Source organism: Bubalus kerabau, chromosome 17, assembly GCF_029407905.1.
Source record: "Bubalus kerabau isolate K-KA32 ecotype Philippines breed swamp buffalo chromosome 17, PCC_UOA_SB_1v2, whole genome shotgun sequence".
Lineage (NCBI taxonomy): Eukaryota > Metazoa > Chordata > Mammalia > Artiodactyla > Bovidae > Bubalus > Bubalus kerabau.
The window spans coordinates 62,169,825-62,190,329 of NC_073640.1; the positions used below are offsets into that span (position 1 = coordinate 62,169,825).

Below are 20,505 nucleotides of genomic sequence, written 5' to 3' on the forward strand. Positions count from 1 at the left end.
GTGAGTGTATGTTCCTCGGTTCTTTGTCTCGTCACAACAAAGATTTGGAGCAACGGACATTAAAGCCCTCAGCGCGTCACAGCTCTTGGGTCTTGGACAAACCGTGTTACAGCTCTTAGGCAAATCAGTCTTACAGCTCCATTTTATTTAGAAGATAGTAGGAGAATCCAAGACTCGAAGAGAAGAGAGTGGAGTAGTGCGTGGGGAGGGAGAAAGAGAGAGAGAGAGAGAGAGAGAGAGAGAGAGAGACGCGGGAGAGAGAGTCTGAGAGGAAGCGCTTTGGCTCCTCCTCTTATATGTTTTTTCCTCCACCGAGGCCTGCCCTATGCAAATTGGGCTTAGCCAGGAGTGCTGTTTGTTCTGCCTGAAGTCTTCACTCTGGTCCTCGGACCTTCCTTGTCTTTTAGCCACCGCCATTTTGGACTCCTTTTCCCTATTCTACCTACCTAACATTCCCCCCTCAAGAGATGGGAGGCCCAATTCTTTGGGAATAGGGGCGTCGAGGTCTTTCTGGCTACTTCCTGCTGAACTGGGGCAGCGAGGGGTATTGGGCCTCCCCCTCTTGCTAGTCTCAATCTTCAGAGTCCTTATAGTGGTGTCCAGGGGTGTGTGATATTTTTCGTGGTCAGCTGTAGTTTTATATCTTTGTTGAACTGGCACTGCATGTTGTAGCTGGTTGACCTGGGCAGAGACAAAACAGGTTAGACAATTGACAGTACATGGAATAATCATAGGCATCATTGATATAGCATAACGAGGACTAGTAGGGACATTGGTCAATTTTAAATTCACATGGCCAGGATGGCTCAAGTCCCTCCTTGTTCAGGAATCAGAAGATCTATCTCCTGTCTGTTTTGGAGTATAGTCTCTGTCAAGCTGTGTTGGCCCCTTAGAGTTATCCTGAGAAATCTTATCCCCAGAAACCAGATTTTGGGGGTGTTCATTAGAATGACTCTCATTGGTAGTCCTGAATAGGTATCTGAGATCTCCCAGGGGCTCACAGGTGTATTGAGTGTCCTCTCCTGTTTTCTTCCATGGCTTGAATCGTGAGTAGTGAATCCAGGAGTCATGTCCTGGTACCTTGACTGCTGTGGGGGTAGAAAGTATTACAGGGTAGGGGCCCTTCCATGTGGGCTGGAGTTGAGCCTTTGGGGACCCATCTTTCCAGACTTTTATTAGGACTTGAGTTCCTGGAGCATATAGTGGTGACTCTTTGGAATCTTTTGGGTCCTGGTTCATACCCCACAAGCGTATATCCTGTTGGAATTGCCCCGTGGCTATGGTATAAGACTGGAGGGTTTGAACCTCTGGATCTAGGAAGAGGTCATTGACATAAACAAAAGGTCTCCCATATAGCATCTCATAAGGACTAAAACCAACCTGTTCCTTAGGGGCAATGCGGGTGCAGAGGAGAGCTATTGGTAAAGCCTCCTTCCATCCCAGGGAGGTCTCCTGGGTTATCTTTTTTATCGCTGATTTTAAGAATTGATTGGCTCTTTCTATTTTTCCTGAAGATTGAGGCCTCCAGGCACAATGGAGATAATAAGTAATGCCCAATGCTTTTGAGACTCCTTGGGTGACCTTAGAAGTAAATGATGTCCCATTGTCACTTTGTAATGACCTGGGCAGACCAAATCTTGGAATGACTTCATGGAGCAGTTTTTTTTACCACCTCCTCAGCCTTCTCAGTCCGGGTGGGAAAGCCTTCAATCCATCCTGTGAATGTATCTATCATGACTAATAGGTTATTTATACCCTTGAGAAACTGGCATCTGGGTGAAGTCCATCTGCCAGTCCTCTCCTGGGTAGGCCCCACGTCATTGGACGGGCTGGGCCAGCTGGAGTCTTCGATCTCCTTGGGGGTTGTTTAATTGGCAAGTGGGACAAGAGGACACCACCTGTCTTATAGTTGTTTGGAGGCCTGTTCCTCTGAAAGACCTTTCTAGTAATCTTTGGAGGGCCTTTTCGCCTAAATGAGTAGTGGCATGTAAGGAGTTAACCAACTTCCATTGGAGGTTTCCAGGCAGAAAAAGGAGTCCCTCCTTTTGGAACCACCCCATATGATCTTCTTGAAAGCCCTCGCTCTTAGCTTTAAGAGTCTCACCTTCAGTATATGAAGGAGTTTCTGGCAAATTAGTCTGTGGAACTAAGGTGGCAATCCCTATTAGGTCATGGTTCTGTAATGCTGCTCTCCTAGCTGCCTGATCAGCTGCTTAGTTCCCTCGTGCCACTTCCGTGTTCCTTTTTTGGTGTCCTTTACAGAGGGAGACTGAAACCTCAGTGGGCAGATGGGCTGCCTCCAAGAGTCGAAGAATCTGATCACCATATTTGATTGGGGACCCTCGGGTGTTCAAGTGTCCCCTTTCTTTCCAAACAGCCGCATGTGCATGTAGTACCAGAAAGGCATACTTGGAGTCAGTGTAAATGGCTATTCTTTTTCCTTTTCCCAGCTCTAAAGCTCGAGTCAGGGCTATGAGCTCAGCTAATTGGGCTGAAGTACCTGGTTGGAGGCTACTGCACACCCGGCTCTTCTTTTTCCATCCAAGACAAAGCTGCTTCCATCAGTGTACCAGATTTCCTCAGGATTGGTCGGAGGATCTTCTGACAATCCCTCTCGGGGTTTTGTCCAGTGGTCCAAGGTTTCTAGACAAGAGTGAATTGGGAGAGAGCCCTCGGGGGTAGGTAGGAGGGTGGCTGGGTTAAGAACCTCACAAGGGGATATAGTGAGGCCTGGATTTTCCATCAGCATTACTTGATATCTGAGGATTCTTTGATCAAACATCCATAAATGGCCTCTCCCATTTAGGAGTTGTTTTACTTGGTGGCTGGTAAAAATAGTTAGTTTGCCCCCAAAGAAGAGTTTTAAAGCATCTTCTATTATGATTGCAATAGCTGCAAGATTTCGAAGGCAGGGAGGCCAACCTTGGGAAGTTCGATCGAGCCTCTTGGATAAGTAAGCTACAGGCTGGGGCTCAGATCCCAACCTTTGAGTTAACACTCCCAAAGCTATTCCCTCTCTTTCATGGACATAAAGTTGGAATGCTTTTTTTGGGTCTGGCAACCTCAAGGCAGGTGCCTGAGTTAAGGCCTGTTTTAGTGTAGCCTCTGCATCCTTTTGAGGAGTTCCCCACATCAATGGGATTGAATCATCTCGTCCCTTTAAGCTTTCGTATAAGGGCTGGGCAATTAGACCATAGTTGGGTATCCAGATTCTACAATAACCAGTTAGCCCCAGAAAAGCTCGCAATTGTTTTCGAGTCGTGGGGGAGGGCAACTGGAGAATTCCTTGTACCTGATCAGAGGACAGCCTCCTGGACCCGTGTGTAATCTGAACTCCCAGGTAAGTGACCTTTGTCTCGACTATCTGTGCCTTAGCACGGGAGACTTTATATCCCCTTTCTGCCAAGAAGTTTAGAACCTGAATTGCATGTTCTTGGTCACTTTTCTCATCTGGAGAGCAGATTAGTAGGTATTCTACATATTGTAATATTTTCCCATTAGGTCCCAGGTCCAGATCTAGGAGATCCCGGCTAAGAGCCTGTCCAAACAGGTGGGGGCTATCTCTGAACCCCTGAGGTAATACTGTCCAAGTCATCTGTTGGTGTTTTTCTCCTGGGGCCTCCCACTCAACGGCAAAAAGGTATTGGGATTCTTTAGCCAGTGGCATGCAAAAAAATGGATCTTTGAGATCCAAGACTGTAAACCATTTGGCACTGGGTGGGATTTCTCCCAAGATTACATACGGATTGGGTACTGTGGGATGGAGGGGGACTACAGCTTCATTTATAATCCGGAGATCTTGAACCATTCGCCAGGTTCCGTCTTTTTTCTTTACTGAGAAGATTGGGGTGTTACATGGCGAACTGGTAGGGAATGATAGCCCACAAGCAAGGAATTTATTTATTAAAGGCTGTAATCCCTCCCGAGCCTCTCTTTTGAGAGGATATTGTTTCCGGTTAGGAAACCGAGTGGGATCTTGGAGGACAATGATGACCGGTTCAGCTTGGTGGGCTCGTCCAGGAATCCCCTGGTCCCACACCTGGGGGTTAATTTTGTCTTCCCATAGTTTTTGGTCCCTCTCTATTGAAGGTGTAATGAGTTCTTCAGTAGTAGCCAGGAGCTGTAGAGCTCTAGGGGCTGAAAAACTTCCCATCACAAGGGTGGTCCCCAGTTTAGTCAGCATATCTCTTCCCAATAAGGAGGCAGGACACTCAGGGACAACCAGAAGCTGGTGGGAAAATATTTGCCCATCCCAGCAACAAAGAAGTGCTCGGGTGAATCTTTTAGTAGTTGCTTTTCCTGTAGCACCCAAAATGGTACAGGTTTGGGAGGAGAAGGCTCCAGAGTAGGAGATCAAGACAGAGTAGGTAGCCCCTGTGTCAACCAAGAAATTCTCGGACCTACCTGCCACATCCAGTTGCACCCTTGGCTCCAGCCCCGTGATGGTTATCTGTGACAGGTGGGCTGGCTGAAGCGGGCCACTTCAGTCTTCTTGAACCATCGTGAGGGTAGGCTTGGTGCTTGACCTTGAGGCTCTTGGGTTCCGAGGGCAGAGTGCCACCCAATGTCCCAGTTGATGGCATTTGTGGCAAGCCCTTCTAGGAGACTTGTCACGGTTTGGACACTCTTTGGCCCAATGCCCCACCTTGTCTACAGATCAGGCATCTGTCTCGTGCCTTGTCCCTCAAGGACTCGGGGTTTGCCATAGGGCTTCTCTGGAGGGCGGCCAGCATCTGGACATGCCTTGTCTCTTTCTTTCTCTCCTTCTCCTGGGCCTTGGCCTCCCTCTGTTCTGTTATAAAAGGTATTGGTGGCTGTCTGGACCATCTCATCTAAAGATGTAGCAGGGTCCTGCTGTTGTAGCTGCTGTAACTTAATTCTGATATCTGATGCACATTGGGACAGGAATTTGTCCTTTAAAATCACCCGTCCCTCATAAGAGTCTAAGTCCAGGTTGGTAAACTTTTGGAGTGCCTCTTTTAGCCTCTCCAGAAAGGCAATGGGGTTCTCACTGGGTTCCTGAGTTATTGCTGAGACTGGGCACAGTCCCATAAGTAATAGGCTTCTTTCTGTTTCCATAGGTAGACTTCCTTAGAGGTGAGTCTTTCTGAAGCTTGCCCTACCCAGAACTGTTGCAACCTGAGAGCCAGGCGTCCCCGGGTCAGGGTGCAGATCCCCAGGCAGGCTGAGGCGTGACAGCCTCCTAGAGATTGAATCCCTGGGCAGGTCAAGGCGTGACGACCTCCTGGGACCCCTGGGACTAAAGGATCCCTGAACAGGTTGAGGCGTGACAACCTTTCAAAGACTGATCCCTAGGCAGGTCAAGGTGTGATGACCTCCTGGGACCCCCTGGATTGGAGTTTGGGCGTCCCCAAGATCTCCAGTGTAACCAGTATTGGGTAGGATTAGGGGGTTGAATATTATAGAGTATTTCCCTCCCAAGGCTAGCTATTTTCTGGTTGTCTCTCCAGAAGATTGTAGAGGCAGCCTTGTGGGTCTGGATGGGGCTCAGGAAAAGAACAGGAAACAGGAGGGAAGGGGGCAGAGCACAACCTTTGAAAGAATGACATAGCACAAGGGTATAATGTAAACCAATTAAAATCAATTGGGTCCAAGACGACAAGTCAAATTCAAGTAAACCTTAATCCCCAATCTATAAGGCAACAGACCCACCCAGAGGTGGCAAGACAGCTCCAAGGCACAAGGTGAAAGAGGGAGGAGTGGGTGGTTCCCCAATGGCTGGGATGATCCTCTCATTCATTAGCATATGAATTCCATCCCCTCACAAAACCTAGCCAGGCCTAATTCCATGGCCGCAGCCCTTGCCCTCGGCAATGGTTCACACCCTGAAGGGTGGCTTTTCTCTGGATCCTAACAAATCTACCTCTTATCGCTTTGTCTCTCAATGAATTTTTGCAATGAGACATCAGAGCCTGAGTTTCATTAGTTTTGGCCGGGCTTGAGTCCCGGGAGAGAGCTGAAGGACAGGAGGAAAAAGCAGTGGGAAAAACATGCCAAGGAATCCCCTTCATAGCCCACCGGAAAATTTGCTAAATATTTGACCGGTGCTCACAGTTTCATTGGTCTAATCTTTGGCACAGAGAAGAGAAAGGACAGAAGAACCCCCACCGACTTGTGTAACAGCTATTGGGGCTCAGCAGATAGCGCCTTTGGGACATGCTGAGGAGTAGCCTCTCCAGAGTCCCTCAATTGTGCCCCTGCCGCCCGCCTGTTAGTGGGAGGTTTGAGGAAACAAGAAACGAGAGGTTGTAAAGGTCCCTCCAGCCATAGGAGCGAGGACCTCTTACCTTAACCGGAGGTCTTCTGGAATCTGAGACTGGGCCGCGTGAGCTTTCTACTGAGTTCGTTTTTCACTGTCCTGGTTTCCAGCACGATGGGCCTTCCCCTGCTCTGGGTTTCTTCGCCTTCCGCTTCTACCGCGGGAGCTTCGCTGAGTTGGGCTCCTGTTGTGCTTGGCCTCTTCCACGTAGAGGTTGTTTCAGTCAGGTTAAATCCGAGTCACGGCACCATAGATGTCACGTGAGTGTATGTTCCTCGGTTCTTTGTCTCATCACAACCAAGATTTGGAGCGACGGACATTAAAGCCCTCGGCGCGTCACAGCTCTTGGGTCTTGGACAAACCGTGCTACAGCTCTTAGGCAAATCAGTCTTATAGCTCTATTTTATTTAGGAGATAGCAGAGGAATCCAAGACTCGAAGAGAAGAGAGTGGAGGAGTGCGTGGGGAGGGAGAGAGAGAGAGAGCGTGCGCATGCACGCGGAAGAGAGAGTCTGTGAGGAAGCGCTTTGGCTCCTCCTTTTATATGTTTTTTCCTCCACCTGGGCCTGCCCTATGCAAATTGGGCTTAGCCAGGAGTGCTGTTTGTTCTGTCTGAAGTTTTCACTCTGGTCCTCGGACCTTCCTTTGACCTTCCTTGTCTTTTAGCCACCGCCATTTTGGACTCCTTTTCCCTATTCTACCTACCTAACAAAGCCATGTGGTGACCCAAGGACGAAAGAGTAGATAACCAAGGAGGGTCTTGGAATTCAGGAATGGAAAAACCAGACCCTTATCATCCTTCCCTCCCATCCCCAATGTTGTAACTATTAATGGAACAGTATAAACTGTTCCCCTCCTACACCACAGGGAGGAGACATTTACCTTACTCTTCCCTCCACCCAGTATAGGGACCTCATCCAATCAGCAAATGACCCGCAAGATCCCCATCCCACTCCTTGTACCCTGGGTATAAAAGTGGACTAAGGAACCGCCCCCCCCCCCCGCCCCCATTCAACGTGGGTTATCCCTTGAACTGGCCTGCTGTTCTTAACAGTGTCTCCCACTCTAATGAACTTTATTCTTTCATTCTGTTTCATGTATGGAAATTCTTTTACAACCCATGCCCAGACCACGACATTTTTGGTGGCCCGTATGGGGACCTTGGGGTCTCTTTCCCACCTCCTCACTTCTCCTTTCTCATAGGGACCCTCTGCCTATAGGCAAGTGTTGTGGAAGCAACTGAGGAACTCTGGCCAGGGTTACCCCCTGGTGTGTTCCAAAGGCCCCACTGCTCACTGCGCCCCAGCAGCTGCTGCCTGAATGGGTGAGGGTCTCTCTTTTGTTTTCTTTCCAACTGAGGACTAGACCATCCAATATTGTGTGGGCATAGGTCAGGCACTTAAGAGCCATTAGGGCGCCTGCCACATGAAGACACCCATGTGAGGATAAAGGGGACACGGAATGGATCAGGCCACAAGGTCATACGCCCCCAGCAAGACAACTTTTATGCACCATGTAAGGCACATAGTGGTTGAAGCAAAACAGAGACCAACGTCCCTTGGCCACCACCTCCCTGATAGGATTGTAAGGCGAATTCCTCAGCCTTCTTCCCTGTCACTTTCACTTCTTTCCCTTTCAGTCAGGATTGATTTAAGGAGCTTAGATGTTGCCTCAAAATAGGAAAATGAGTACATCAAGGCTGTATATTGTCACCCTGCTTATTTAACTTATATTCAGAGTACATCATGAGAAATGCTGAGCTGGAGGAAGCACAAGCTGGAATCAAGATTGCTGGGAGAAATATCAATAACCTCAGATATGCAGATGACACCACTCTTATGGCAGAAAGTGAAGAATAATTAAAGAGCGTCTTGATGAACGTGAAAGAGGAGAGTGAAAAAGTTGGCTTAAAGCTCAACATTCAGAAAACAAAGATCATGGCATCTGGTCCCGTCACTTCACGGCAAATAGATGGAGAAACAGTGGTAACAGTGTCAGATTTTATTTTGGGGGGCTCCAAAATCACTGCAGATGGTAATTGTAGCCATGAAATAAAAAGACACTTACTCCTTGGAAGAAAGGTTATAACCAAACTAGACAGGATATAAAAAGCAGAGACATTACTTTGCCAACAAAGGTCTGTCTAGTCAAGGCTATGGTTTTTTGAGTAGTCGTGTATGGATGTGAGAGTTGGACTATAAAGAAAGCTGAACGCTGAAGAATTGATGCTTTTGAACCGTGGTGTTGGAGAAGACTCTTGAGAATCCCCTGGACTGCAAGGAGATCCAACCGGTCCATCCTAAACGAAATCAGTCATGAATATTCATTGGAAGGACTGATGTTGAAGCTGAAACTCCAATACTTTGGCCACCTCATGTGAAGAGCTGACTCATTGGAAAAGACCCTGATGCTGGCAAAGATTGAAGGCAGGAGGAGAAGGGGACGACAGAGGATGAGATGGTTGGATGGCATCACTGACTCAATGGACATGAGTTTAAGTAAACTCCAGGAGTTGGTGATGGACAGGGAGGCCTGGCCTGCTGCAGTCCATGGGGTCGCAAAGAGTCAGACACAACTGAGCGACTGAAGTAAAGTGAATTGAAGATGTTGCCTCTGAGCCATCCCATGTTTCCGGGAATCGCCAAATGGTGAGTCACCTGGTTGCTCCCGGGAATCTCTGTCTTTCTCTTCCCGGGTCACATGATACCTTAGCGGCACGGTTCTCAGGGATCACCTCTCACTGTCATATGAGACTGTTGGGACGGTTGGCCATTTTGTGCCATTAGTTGCACGGGGACGTCACTGAGACAAAAAGGGGCACCATTTTGCCAGTTGGTGACTCTCAGTACCCCCATTCTATGGCATATAGGCAAAGCATGGGTTCTGGTACGTCCTCAAAGCCTCTCTCAGACTCACCCCTTGGCTATATTCTCAGAAACTGGAAAATTTTGACCTTGCAAAAGGCCTGGCCACAATACAAACTGGGGGACCACCCCCCCACCAAAAAAAAAAAAAAATAAACCAAAAAAACTGGCCTGTGAATGGCACACTAGCTTTTGTCAAAAGTAGGGAAAGGCCTTATGTTCAGTCTTTCGTGGCCCTCAGTCAGAATCTGGATTTGAGGGACTCATGTCTCATGTCTTTCTGTTGCCTCCCTATCTCCTGTCCCCCTCTGTCTCTCTCCATCAGATTTCCTAGATGACCCTTACTCGACCTTTCATATCCATATGATCTCTAGGAAAGGATTCTGAGGTTCCCTTTGGTCCAGGTCTTTCTTCTATATTCAAAAGCCTGAAGGATCAAACACTCACCTAACATTCTAAAGAACACCCTTCTAACTACGCTTATCTCTCAGGTGGAGAGGGAACCAAATTTCCCCCACTCCTGAACATCCTAAAGAATTCCCTTCTGATTACTCCTGTTTCTCAGGGTGGGGAAGGACCAAGCTTCCCACACTCCTGCAAATTTCCTTAACCCTTCAGATTCGTCTGATAGGACAAAGATCTCACTTCCCACCAGAGGGACAATCCAAGATTTTTATCAGCTGATCTGCCCCTGATATCAGTCAATTTGAGCACTATTTGGTTTATGTTTTAGCTATAAAATTATGACTACAGAAATGAAAGATGACTTTGACACAGGATGGCAATGATATTCTTTAGACTCTGGAAAAAAACTAGTTAAAATGGAATTTTTTTTTTTCCTTGGAAACTGCAAAACCAGTTCTTTTTGTATATGCAATTAAAAACAAATAGCTTGTTTAAATGCCTTCCTAGAGAAAAGCTTGATGTTAACCCTTTTCGTGTCTTTAAAAGACATTGCCCACTTTGCCTGAGACCTCAGCTTAGGGCAAATTAGAACTTCAAGCCAAAAAAAAAAAAAAAAAAAAAAAAGGTGGGGAGGCATCAGACATTTTAAATCTCAAGCAGAAAACTATAAATCTGTCTGTCTGTCTGGATTTGTGTATGTCTCAGTGTGTGTCTTTGGCTTTTTTTTTTTTTTTTTTTTAATTGATGAAGTTGTAAATGAGTTCTAATTTAGTTGGCCTAAAGAAAAGTAAGTGTTTACAAATCAGACAATTCTAAATACAGAGAAATTAACATAAATGAATATCAGATTCATGTGAACTGAGAAATATTCAATATTAAATATCTAGTATTAATGTTTGTTTGCTAATCTAATATAGACATGTCTAAGAGTCATTAACATTAGCATAATATTTTCATTGTGCCTAGGTTTATTATAAGTTAAATACTGTTGTATTGTTATATGTGTTACATGTTTGTCAGCAAGGAAAGTACCTCGAGTGAAGAAACTTTAAAAAAAAATGTAAATGAGATATGAGCTTTTAGATAAACTCTATTAAGAATAATTACACTTTAGAAATGTCTGTCTAAAACAGCCTGTCTAGATTTTGGTAACCTGAAATTTCTAAGGTTGTGCTAAACTAAATGACGAAAGTTTGTTGAATAGCTAGATCATTTCCAAATAAAATAAGATTTGAAACATTAATTACAAAAAAAAAAAAGAAAGAAACATTAATTACTAAACACTAACTTCCTCTTACAGAGAAACTAAAGATTTTGGACTATTCATGAATAATGTTTGATGCCATCCTGAGATGTTCTCTATAAGAAAGCAATTTTTTTTTTTTTTTAGAAATTATCACTGGTATATATGTTCACCAATCTATAGAATGCTAATATAAAGGTCAGTTCTTGGATGCTTAAGGAAAATATGATGTGTGTTTTCAGTAAAGAAGGTATGGGGAATGAAATTACATTTTATGAAGGGAAAAGGAAGTAGGTCTGACTTACAGGTGGCTGTTGCAGGATGGGAGAACAAAGTGATGGGTACAGAAAGTGATAAGAAGGTTTGACAGAAAGTGTACCTCAAGGGAAGAGTTTTGTGCATAAATACAAGTTTTCTTGAGATGTTGAGCTGCCTTTGATAATGGATTGTAAGTTTCTTTACCTCTGAAGTGATCTGTTCTATGTTCACCTTTGAAATCTTCTTTGTTACTTTGGCTAAGTGAATATATTGTTTCACAGTGATCTATATGATTCTATCTGACTGAGTGTTATAAACCCTTTTGATATTTATTGAAAACACTTCCTAAATCATTTTCCTTCTAGCTAACTTTGGGATGCTTCAGAGGGCCCCTGAAACATCCCAAAGAGAGATATTAAACTACCTGAGTTCATTTGACATGTTAAATTACATGGGAAGTATTGTTGGAGGAGTGATGAATCTTCTCAGGTTATATTGTATGGCTGATGTTACTAATATAGATATCTTAGAAATTACAAAAAAAAATAAGCCCTCATGGTTAGACTTTTGCTATCCTGATGTCCTTAAAACATAGCAACAGTCTACTCCTAAGTCGGGCATTAAAAATGGGGGAACAATAGCTATAATCAAAGAGTCAGGGCTATGGGAAATCCAAAGATGGCTGCTTGGATTTTCCCGGTTCCCTGACAAACCTTATTTATTTATTTATTTGATGGGTTAAAGCCTTCCCTGGCCACAGGGTTAATGTTCTCATAATGAAAAATTATGTTTCACTGAATATTAAGTTTTGTTAATTGTTAAACTAAGTTTCTAGTTTTGTTAATTAAGGGATAGTGTTTACTAAGACTCACTTCTGAGATAGTTCCTTGTTGTTATGTTATATTGCTAAAAGATTTAATTAAGTTATTAAAAAGGACATTCTAAGTATGTTTCTAAAGCTTATCTCAGGAAGCAATCTTCAGATAAAGATCCGATGCTCCATGATGTACAACCAGGAGATTAACACCAGTTCAGTTCAGTCACTCAGTCGTGTCCGACTCTTTGCAACCCCACGAACCGCAGCACGCCAGCCCTCCTTGTCTATCACCAAATCCCAGAGCATACCGAGTCGGTGATGCCATCCAACCATCTCATCCTCTGTTGTCTCCTTCTCCTCCTGCCCTCAATCTTTTCCAGCATCAGGGTCTTTTCCAATGAGTCAGCTCTTCCCATCAGGTGGCCAAAGTATTGGAGTTTCAGCTTCAACATCAGTCCTTCCAATGAACATTCAGGACTGATTTCGTTTAGGATGGACTGGTTGGATCTCCTTGTAGTGCAAGGGACTCTCAAGAGGCTTCTCCAACACCACAGTTCAAACACCAGGGTATAGTCATTTAACAAATGAAGTCAGATGACCTAGAGTATAGTGGGCTATACCTAATGAAAATTCTTGACTTATAATTCTTACTTATGGCCTTACTAATAACTGCTAGCTATAGCTATATTATTTTTTATGTCACTTGTTTCAGAAAATTGTTTCTAATGTTACTAAATATGTGATTGAGTCTGTGATAAAATGTTGACATGCAGTTCCATATGGTATCAATGATTGTAATAATGTAGCTCTAGATATGGGAAGAAGCAACATGAGGGAATATTTTCCTGGACCAAGAGGCTAGTAAGACAGATATGGTCCAGAGACTTTTGCTACTCTCAAGGCCTGGTCCAATAATAGCACACTGAGTGGCCTGTCAATGGAATCTTCATTAGACCTGTGAATGAGCCTTCCCAGCACCATGGGACACAATGGCCATGAAATGCCCCCAAAGCATGGTCAAATATGTGGACCCTGCTGACTGGAAGTTGGCACTTGCCAGCTGCCTCTAAAAGAATTACACTGTGACCACTGCAAGCTGCTGACCTTCAACATCCCCTGAAAGGAGTTCAGGGTGGAGATCAGAAATAAGGCACTCTGTGCCCTGGGAAAAACCCACAAGAACCGGCCTTCAGATAGTCAGATGTTTTCAAGTAAAGATTTTATGAGCCCAAATTCTTGCATCTTCTCAAACCTAGACAGACATTAACAATGTCACAAACCAATATCTAGTCCTGATTCTCCTGACTAGCCCCTGAGCAGCTTTTCTATTTCTCTATTAATCTTTGGGCCATGTACCTTTAAATTTCTTGTTAAGTTTGTTTCTTCTAGAATACAGCAAATCTCCAAGTGATAGTTTGACAAGAATATTCCCTGGCCAACACCCAGACAGCGCTAAAACAAGCCACCTTATCATTCTATGGACTCTCATCTCCCTCCATAAATGTACCCTGACAGAGAGCAGGTAAAGGGAACCCAGAGCCCCATGACACCCCTGTACAGCCTGAAGAAGCCAGAGTGGTCATGGCCCCTTTTTCCCTGAGACTGGGTTCCCAAATGGCTGAGAAGGGAAATAGGTAGACAGCTAGACATGAGCAGGGTATCAAAAGGGGCCAAAGAATTGGCCCTAAAAATAGAGAGAGGGACGAATGTGGTGACCCAAGGACAAAAGAGCAGAAAACCAAGGAGGGTCTTGGAATGCAGGAATGGAGAAACCAGACCCTTATCGTCCTTCCGTCCTCCACTGTAACTATTAATAGAACAGTATAAACTGTCTCCCCTCCTACCCCATAGGGAGGAGGCATTTTGCCTTATTCTTCCCCCCACCCAGTATGCGTACGTGCCTCATCCAATCAGCAAATGACCTGCAAGACCCCTATCCCACTCCTTGTACCCTGGGTATAAAAGTGGACTAAGGACCCCCATTCAACATTCAACTTAGGTTCTCCTTTGAGTTGTCCTGCTGTTCTAACAGTGTCTCCCACTCTAATAAACTGTATTCTTCTTTCATTCTGTCTCATGTCTGGAAATTCTTTTCCAAACCACTCTGAGACCACCACACCTATCCAGCCGGGGGGAAGCCACGCCCATTGGTAAGAGTCACATATCCAGTAGGTCCTGCTTGGTGCAAGACAGCATGGCTGAGGGATCCAGTCCCAATCAGTGCCTGGCCAGGCAAAAGGAGGACCTGAGCTGGGACTGGGAAACACAGAAACGATTACATTGCAAATTTCTTGAGAAAAAAAATCCCAATTGTTTCTAATCATTATAATCAGTTGTCAGCTAACTTCTGTCAGCTAACTTTTTCCTTGCATATGGGAGCATTAGATAGTAGGCGTCCCTTTTTAGGAGTTAGCCATATGACCTCATCCCATATTTGATAAACACTAGGTAGAAAACCACCAGATCTAGAGCCATTTACTTTCTTATGTGCAGCAAAATAATCATCAAACCAAGGTAATGTATAATCAAAGTTGAAAGCCACATTATCTCCATAATTAAGATACAGTATGTTATACCAGTCCATCTTAGGCTTCTTAGATGTTATCACAGAGTTGAAGAAAGTCCTTTCCTTAAAGTAGAGAAACACACCATGGGAAGTCTTCAATTGATGAGGAGGGAACTGCTCTGCAGACCCAGCAATTAGACAGATTGTGGAATGCAGCATAGGAATGAGTCCAGAACAGGAAGGCGTTGTCTTGAGGGTCAAAGGCAGACTCAGGATTTTTGGAGTCAGCAAAAGCAAGCCCACCTAGATTCTCAGGCCCATCTTGGTTCCTGGCTCAAACAGTGGCTGCTGCTGCTGCTGCTAAGTCGCTTCAGTCGTGTCCGACTCTGTGCGACTCCAGAGACGGCAGCCCACCAGGCTCCCGCATCCCTGGGATTCTCCGGGCAAGAACACTGGAGTGGGTTGCCATTTCCTTCTCCAACGCATGAAAGTGAAAAGTGAAAGTGAAGTCGCTCAGTCATGTCCGACTCTTAGCGACCCCATGGACTGCAGCCCACCAGGCTCCTCCGTCCATGGGATTTTCCAGCCAAGAGTACTGGAGTGGGTTGCCATTGTATTCTCCCGAACAGTGGCTAGTTTGACTCAAAGGCTGAGTCAGGAGTTAACCTCCTGGTAATGTCTGTTGAAAAGCTAAAAGCTAAGTCACATAGTTAATTTTAAAGCTTCAGGATCTGTGCATGAAAACAGTCTGTCATAGAGAGAATACGTTCTTAGTGGCAGTTCAAGTCCTCATTAAAGCTATAGTTAGAACTTTAGACCAACTGTCTTGTGTTTCCTGAGTTAGTTTACACAGATGCCTCTTAATAATGCCATTAGCCTTTTCAACTTCTGAAGTTTGGGGTCTCCAGGAACAGTGTAAGTGATATTCTATTCATAGAGTTTTTGACAACTCTTGAGTTATAGCAGCTTTAAAGATGGAGCATTGTTGCTCTGAACTTTAGAGTTTAAGATCCCACTTACATCATGAGAAGTCAGTTCAGTAAAATTTCACCCATTAGTAAACTTTTGAGCTTTATGCATTAGCAAAACAATAGTAACAATTACTGTTAAGCCATGTGGCCATAACCTGTTTTTTTTTTCAGTAGCAAACTCTGATCCTATGGGCAAGCTCAAAGTGAGAGCCTACAAGAGACCAGTTTAAAGAGACTTAAAAGCCTTTTGAGTCTTTAGGGACCAAATCAGCTTGTTGGTTTGGGCCTGCTGAATCCCAGTTATAAGTTTATATAAAGGATGGGCAAGTCCCCATAACCTGGAATCCAAATGTGGCAGTAGCCTGTAATGCCCAAGAATCCTCTCAATTGTCTTAAAGTCATAGATAGAGGATGATCTAATATAGCTTTAACTCTAGAAAGCATCCTTCAAATCAATGATTGAAATAGATTTGGGTCATCCAGACAGCCCCATTGCAGTAGTAGATCAGGAGGAAAGTAGACCAGGGGCTTTAAGGAGCAGAAAGTTGCCCTGGTGTCCAAAAGAAAATTGACTGATTGGCCCTCCAGTTATTAATACCCGGAGTTCCTCAGGTGTTAGTAGGTTGGGAACTTGTGTGGGGACCCCCGGGCACCTTTGGTCCCGGTTGTCTTGAGAGTCCGACCCCTGGGACCTAAACCTCTGAGGGCAGTCTATTCTCCAGTGTGGTCCCTTGCAGACTGGACATGGAGCTGGGGACAATTCTGCTTGAGATGCCCTTCCTTTCCACAGATATAACAAGCTCATCCCCTTTTACCTGGGTCCCTCTGGGCGTTTTTCTCAGGCTATTTCAGAGCAGGTCTAACAGCCATTGTTGGGGCTTCAATCTTTTGCCTGGTTCTTTTTTTCCTCCTATTTTCCTCCTTGTATTCTCTACCATAATATACTGTCTGAGCCAGTTGCAACAGATTATCTAAAGACTTATTTGGTCCATACCCTGTTTTCATAAATTATGGCAGATATCTGGAGCCGACTGAGAAATCGATCTTTTAAGATCATTTCCCCCTCTGTAATTTCGAGATCAACATCAGTAAACTTGCGAAGAGCCTCCTGTTAGTCTATCTAGGAATTTACCAGGACTTTCTCTCTCTCCCTGTTCTATGTCTCCCCGTTCTTTCTCTCCCTGTTCTATGTCAGACAACTTAGCATATGTCAGTCTTAGCACATGCTCGCTTGAGTCCTTCAAGAATACATCTGACTAAGTGGCTCTGTTATAGTAACTGCTTGGCTCCTAATAGGAAGGAGGGCTATTTCATGTTCCCTCTTTCCTTTGTTTTATGTTCAAGCCATTCATTTCCAAAAGTAGCATCTTCTCCAAAACTCAAGTTTTCGAGTCAGGAGTTAGCGTCTGTCCCAAGACATACGTTACATCTCTCCAAGTAAGCTCATAAAGTAAAGTTAGTCCCTTAAAGTCTTCTGTGTACTTTTTGGATCCTCTCAATAGTCTTGGTACTATTTGAATTTCTACCAAGACTGAGGCAACCCCTCCTGGAAGGGTGCCCTGACTCTCAGCCTGTTCAGTTGGGAGTCCCAGACACAGGAGGAAAGTAAGAGGACAGGAGGGAGCTGAAGGTTTTACATCCAAATCTGCACCCTTTGGACACAAGTCTGGAATGTCTCGCAGAAAAATAAAGAGCAACACATATGGCACTTCTACCCATTTCTCTTGTTTTCCATGGAACCGGTCTAGTAAAACAGTATCATAATTAAGAGACCCTTCAACAGTCTTCCAAAGGATACCATGGCCATTCAGTATCACGGAAGAAGATCAGGTATGTCTATTTAAACTCTGGGGATCAAACTTGTCTCACTTTTTAAAATACATTTTAAATGAGTGGTTATGGAACTGTTAGCTCCCATCTGTGAGACAGAAAAAAGCAGCATCCACAGCCATGGCTTCTTTCCACCGGAAGCGTCCCTCCCTACTCTAGATGGGGGTGTAGACAAACTCTCCACTGAAGCTTTCCTTCCCTGGTGGGACTTAGTCTGTCCCTTACTGACACAGGCGTCTTACTCGTCCCTCCCAGTTTTACCACCGAGACGGACTGGAGATGCACCAGGGGTAGACCTGATGGCATCCCAGATTGATTTTTCAGTTCCTTACCACCAAGACCTTTCTTTGATTTGCCAGAGTAGTTTCCCACAATGTTTCCCAAACTAGGACTACTGGGGGAAGCATCCGTCTTACGTGTGCCCGGGCACATTCCCGAGTACAGTCCTGACTGCAGTAGAAGCCATGAGTCATAAAGGGATGAACAGCAACCAAGATGTCCCTTCTGAGTGTCACCACGCCAGTATATGTGATAGCAAAAGAGGTGGTGGAGGGTTTGCCAGTGAGGAAAAAGTGATTTTTGTCCTCAAGCTACTAGGGCCAATCCTTCCAGTTCATTCCCAGATTCCACAAAAGGAATATCTAGGGAGTTGAGACAAAAGCCACTAGAGAGCCTCCTCTGATCCACTAACAGTTACCACTACCAAAGGAAGAAGCCCACTGTACTTCCAATCTGTTCAGATCCTGCAATTACCGATCTGCATCCTCAAAAACCTCACGGTCACCAGCAGTGCTTCTGTCCATATAGATAGGAGGCACAGCCATGACAAAGACTCATTTTCAAGTCGCTGGCCCCTTAGGCAGGCAGGCAAGAGAGTGACCTCTAGCTTGAGAGACATTCCTGAAGCTAGAGTTCCACCTTGCTCCATACGTGCTCCTAGTAATTTTTGGCTCCTAGCAAGGCTAGGCGCTTCCATACTTGGGGTCTAAGTAAAAGTACATAGTAACAGCATGGATCACAAGTCCCTCGAAAGTCTATGATCCGACAGATTATGTTAGTCCTTCTAATTCCCCACACAATTACAAAATGGTCAAAGAGACCAGGAAAAGACTGAGAAAGGAAAGTTCAGTCCACACGCTTTGCCCATCTCTGGCCTCTCCCCTCCCAGGGATATTGGGTGTCTCTTGGCATTGGCAGGTCGGTACAAACCCCGACAAAGCTTCCTTTTTGGGGGCTGTCTTCAGTCATTACGAGGCACGCAAAACCACAAAGCAGGTCTCATCACTTGCTTCGCGCAGGGTGTGTCATTCATTCACACAGCACACCGTAGAATTAGTAAGGTAAGGCAGAAAATGTGTATACTGAGAAAGCAGAGAGTCTAAATCTCTGAGCGTTCTTACCCTGTCCTGAAGATCCCGGACAAGCCTGCAGGATGATAGCTTCCTGTGAACAGTGTCGGATTCTTGATCTCTGAAGAAGAAGATTAAGCTTTGAGAACAGGGACCAGGCTTATTAACTCAAGAGCTTTTGTGCAGCAGAGTTTTATTAAAGTATAAACAGGGACAGAGAAAGCCTCTGACATAGCCATCGGAAGGGGGCGGAGAGTGTCCCCTTGATAGTCTTTAGCAAGGAAATTATTTACTTTTTTCAGTACAGTTCAGTCGCTCAGTGGTGTCCAACTCTTTGCAACCCAATGGACTGCAGAATGCCAGGCTTCCCTGTCCATCATCAACTCCTGGAGCTTGCCCAAACTCATGTGCATCAAGTCGGTGATGCCATCCAACCAATTCATCCTCCATTGTCCCCTTCTCCTCCCACCTTCAATCTTTCCGACCATCAGGGTATTCTCCAATGAGTCAGTTCTTCTCAACAGGTGGCCAAAGTATTGGAGTTTCAGCTTCAGCATCAGTCCTTCCAATGAATATTCAGGACTGATTTCCTTTAGGATGGACTGGTTGGATCTCCTTGCAGTCCAAGGGACTCTGAAGAAGCTTCTCCAACACCACAGTTCAAAAGCATCAATTCTTCGACACTCAGGTTTCTTTATAGTCCAACTCTCACATCCATGCATGACTACTGCAAAAACCATAGCTTTGACTAGACAGATTTTGTTGGCAAAATAATGTCTCTGCTTAATAAGCTGTCTAGGTTGGTCATAGCTTTTCTTCCAAGGAGCAAGTGTCTTTTAAATTCATGGCTGCAGTCACCATCTGCAGTGATTTTGGAGCCCCAAAACATAAAGTCTGTCACTAATTCCACTGTTTCCCCATCTATTTGAGATGAAGTGATGGGACCGGATGCCATGATCTTAGTTTTCTGAATGTTGAGTTTTAAGCCAACTTTTTCACTCTCCTCTTTCACTTTCATTAAGAGACTCTTTAGTTCTTCACTTTCTGCCATAAGGGTGGTATTATCTGCATATCTGAGGGTATTGATATTTCTCCCAGCAATCTTGATTCCAGCTTGTGCTTCATCCAGCCTTGCATTTCACATGATGTACTGTGCACATATGTTAAATGAGGAGGGTGACAATATGCAGCCTTGATGTACTCCTTTCCCAATTTGGAAGCCTTTTCTTCCATGTCTAGTTCTAACTGTTGCTTCTTGACTTGTATACAGATTTCTCAGGAGGCAGGTGAGGTGTTTTGATATTCTCATCTCTTGAAGAATTTTCCAGTTTGTTGTGATCCACACAGTCAAAAGCTTTGGCATTGTCGACAAAGCAAAAGTAGATGTTTTTCTGGAACTGTCTTGCTTTTTCCATGATCCAACAGATGTTGGCAATTTGGCCTCTGCTTCCTCTGCCTTTTCTAAATCCAGCTTGAACGTCTGGAAGTTCACGGTTCACATATAGCTGAAGCCTGTCTTGGGAAATTTTGAGCATTACTTTGCTAGCATGTGGGATGAAATAAATTGTGCGGTAGTTTGAATATTCTTTGGCATTGCCTTTCTCTGGGACTGGAATGAAAACTGACCTTTCCCAGTCCTGTGATCACTGCTGAGTTTTCCAAATTTGCTGGCATATTGAGTGCAGCACTTTCACAGCATCGTGTTTTAGAACTTGAACTAACTCAACTGGAATTCCATCACCTCCACTAGCTTTGTTTGTAGTGATGCTTCCTAAGGCCCATGTGACTTTACATTCCAGGATGTCTGGCTCTAGGTGAGTGATCACACCATCCTGGTTATCCAGGTCATAAAGTTCTTTTTTGTATACTTCTGTGTATTCTTGCCACCTTGTAATATCTTCTGCTTCTGTTAGGTCCATATAATTTCTCTTTATTGTGCCCATCTTTGCATGAAAATATTCTTTGGAATCTCCAATTTTCTTG

At 44.7% G+C, this 20,505-nt stretch overlaps 1 long non-coding RNA gene across 1 annotated transcript; it reads right to left on the bottom strand.

Moving 5' to 3' along the window:
• LOC129632405 (uncharacterized) lies at positions 1-7,066 on the bottom strand. The gene is made up of 3 exons (XR_008704505.1): positions 6,309-7,066; positions 2,523-2,643; positions 1-681 (listed from the first exon to the last, which is right to left on the bottom strand). It is a non-coding gene; the product is annotated as an uncharacterized LOC129632405 (long non-coding RNA).
• Between the last annotated feature and the right edge of the window lie 13,439 nt (positions 7,067-20,505).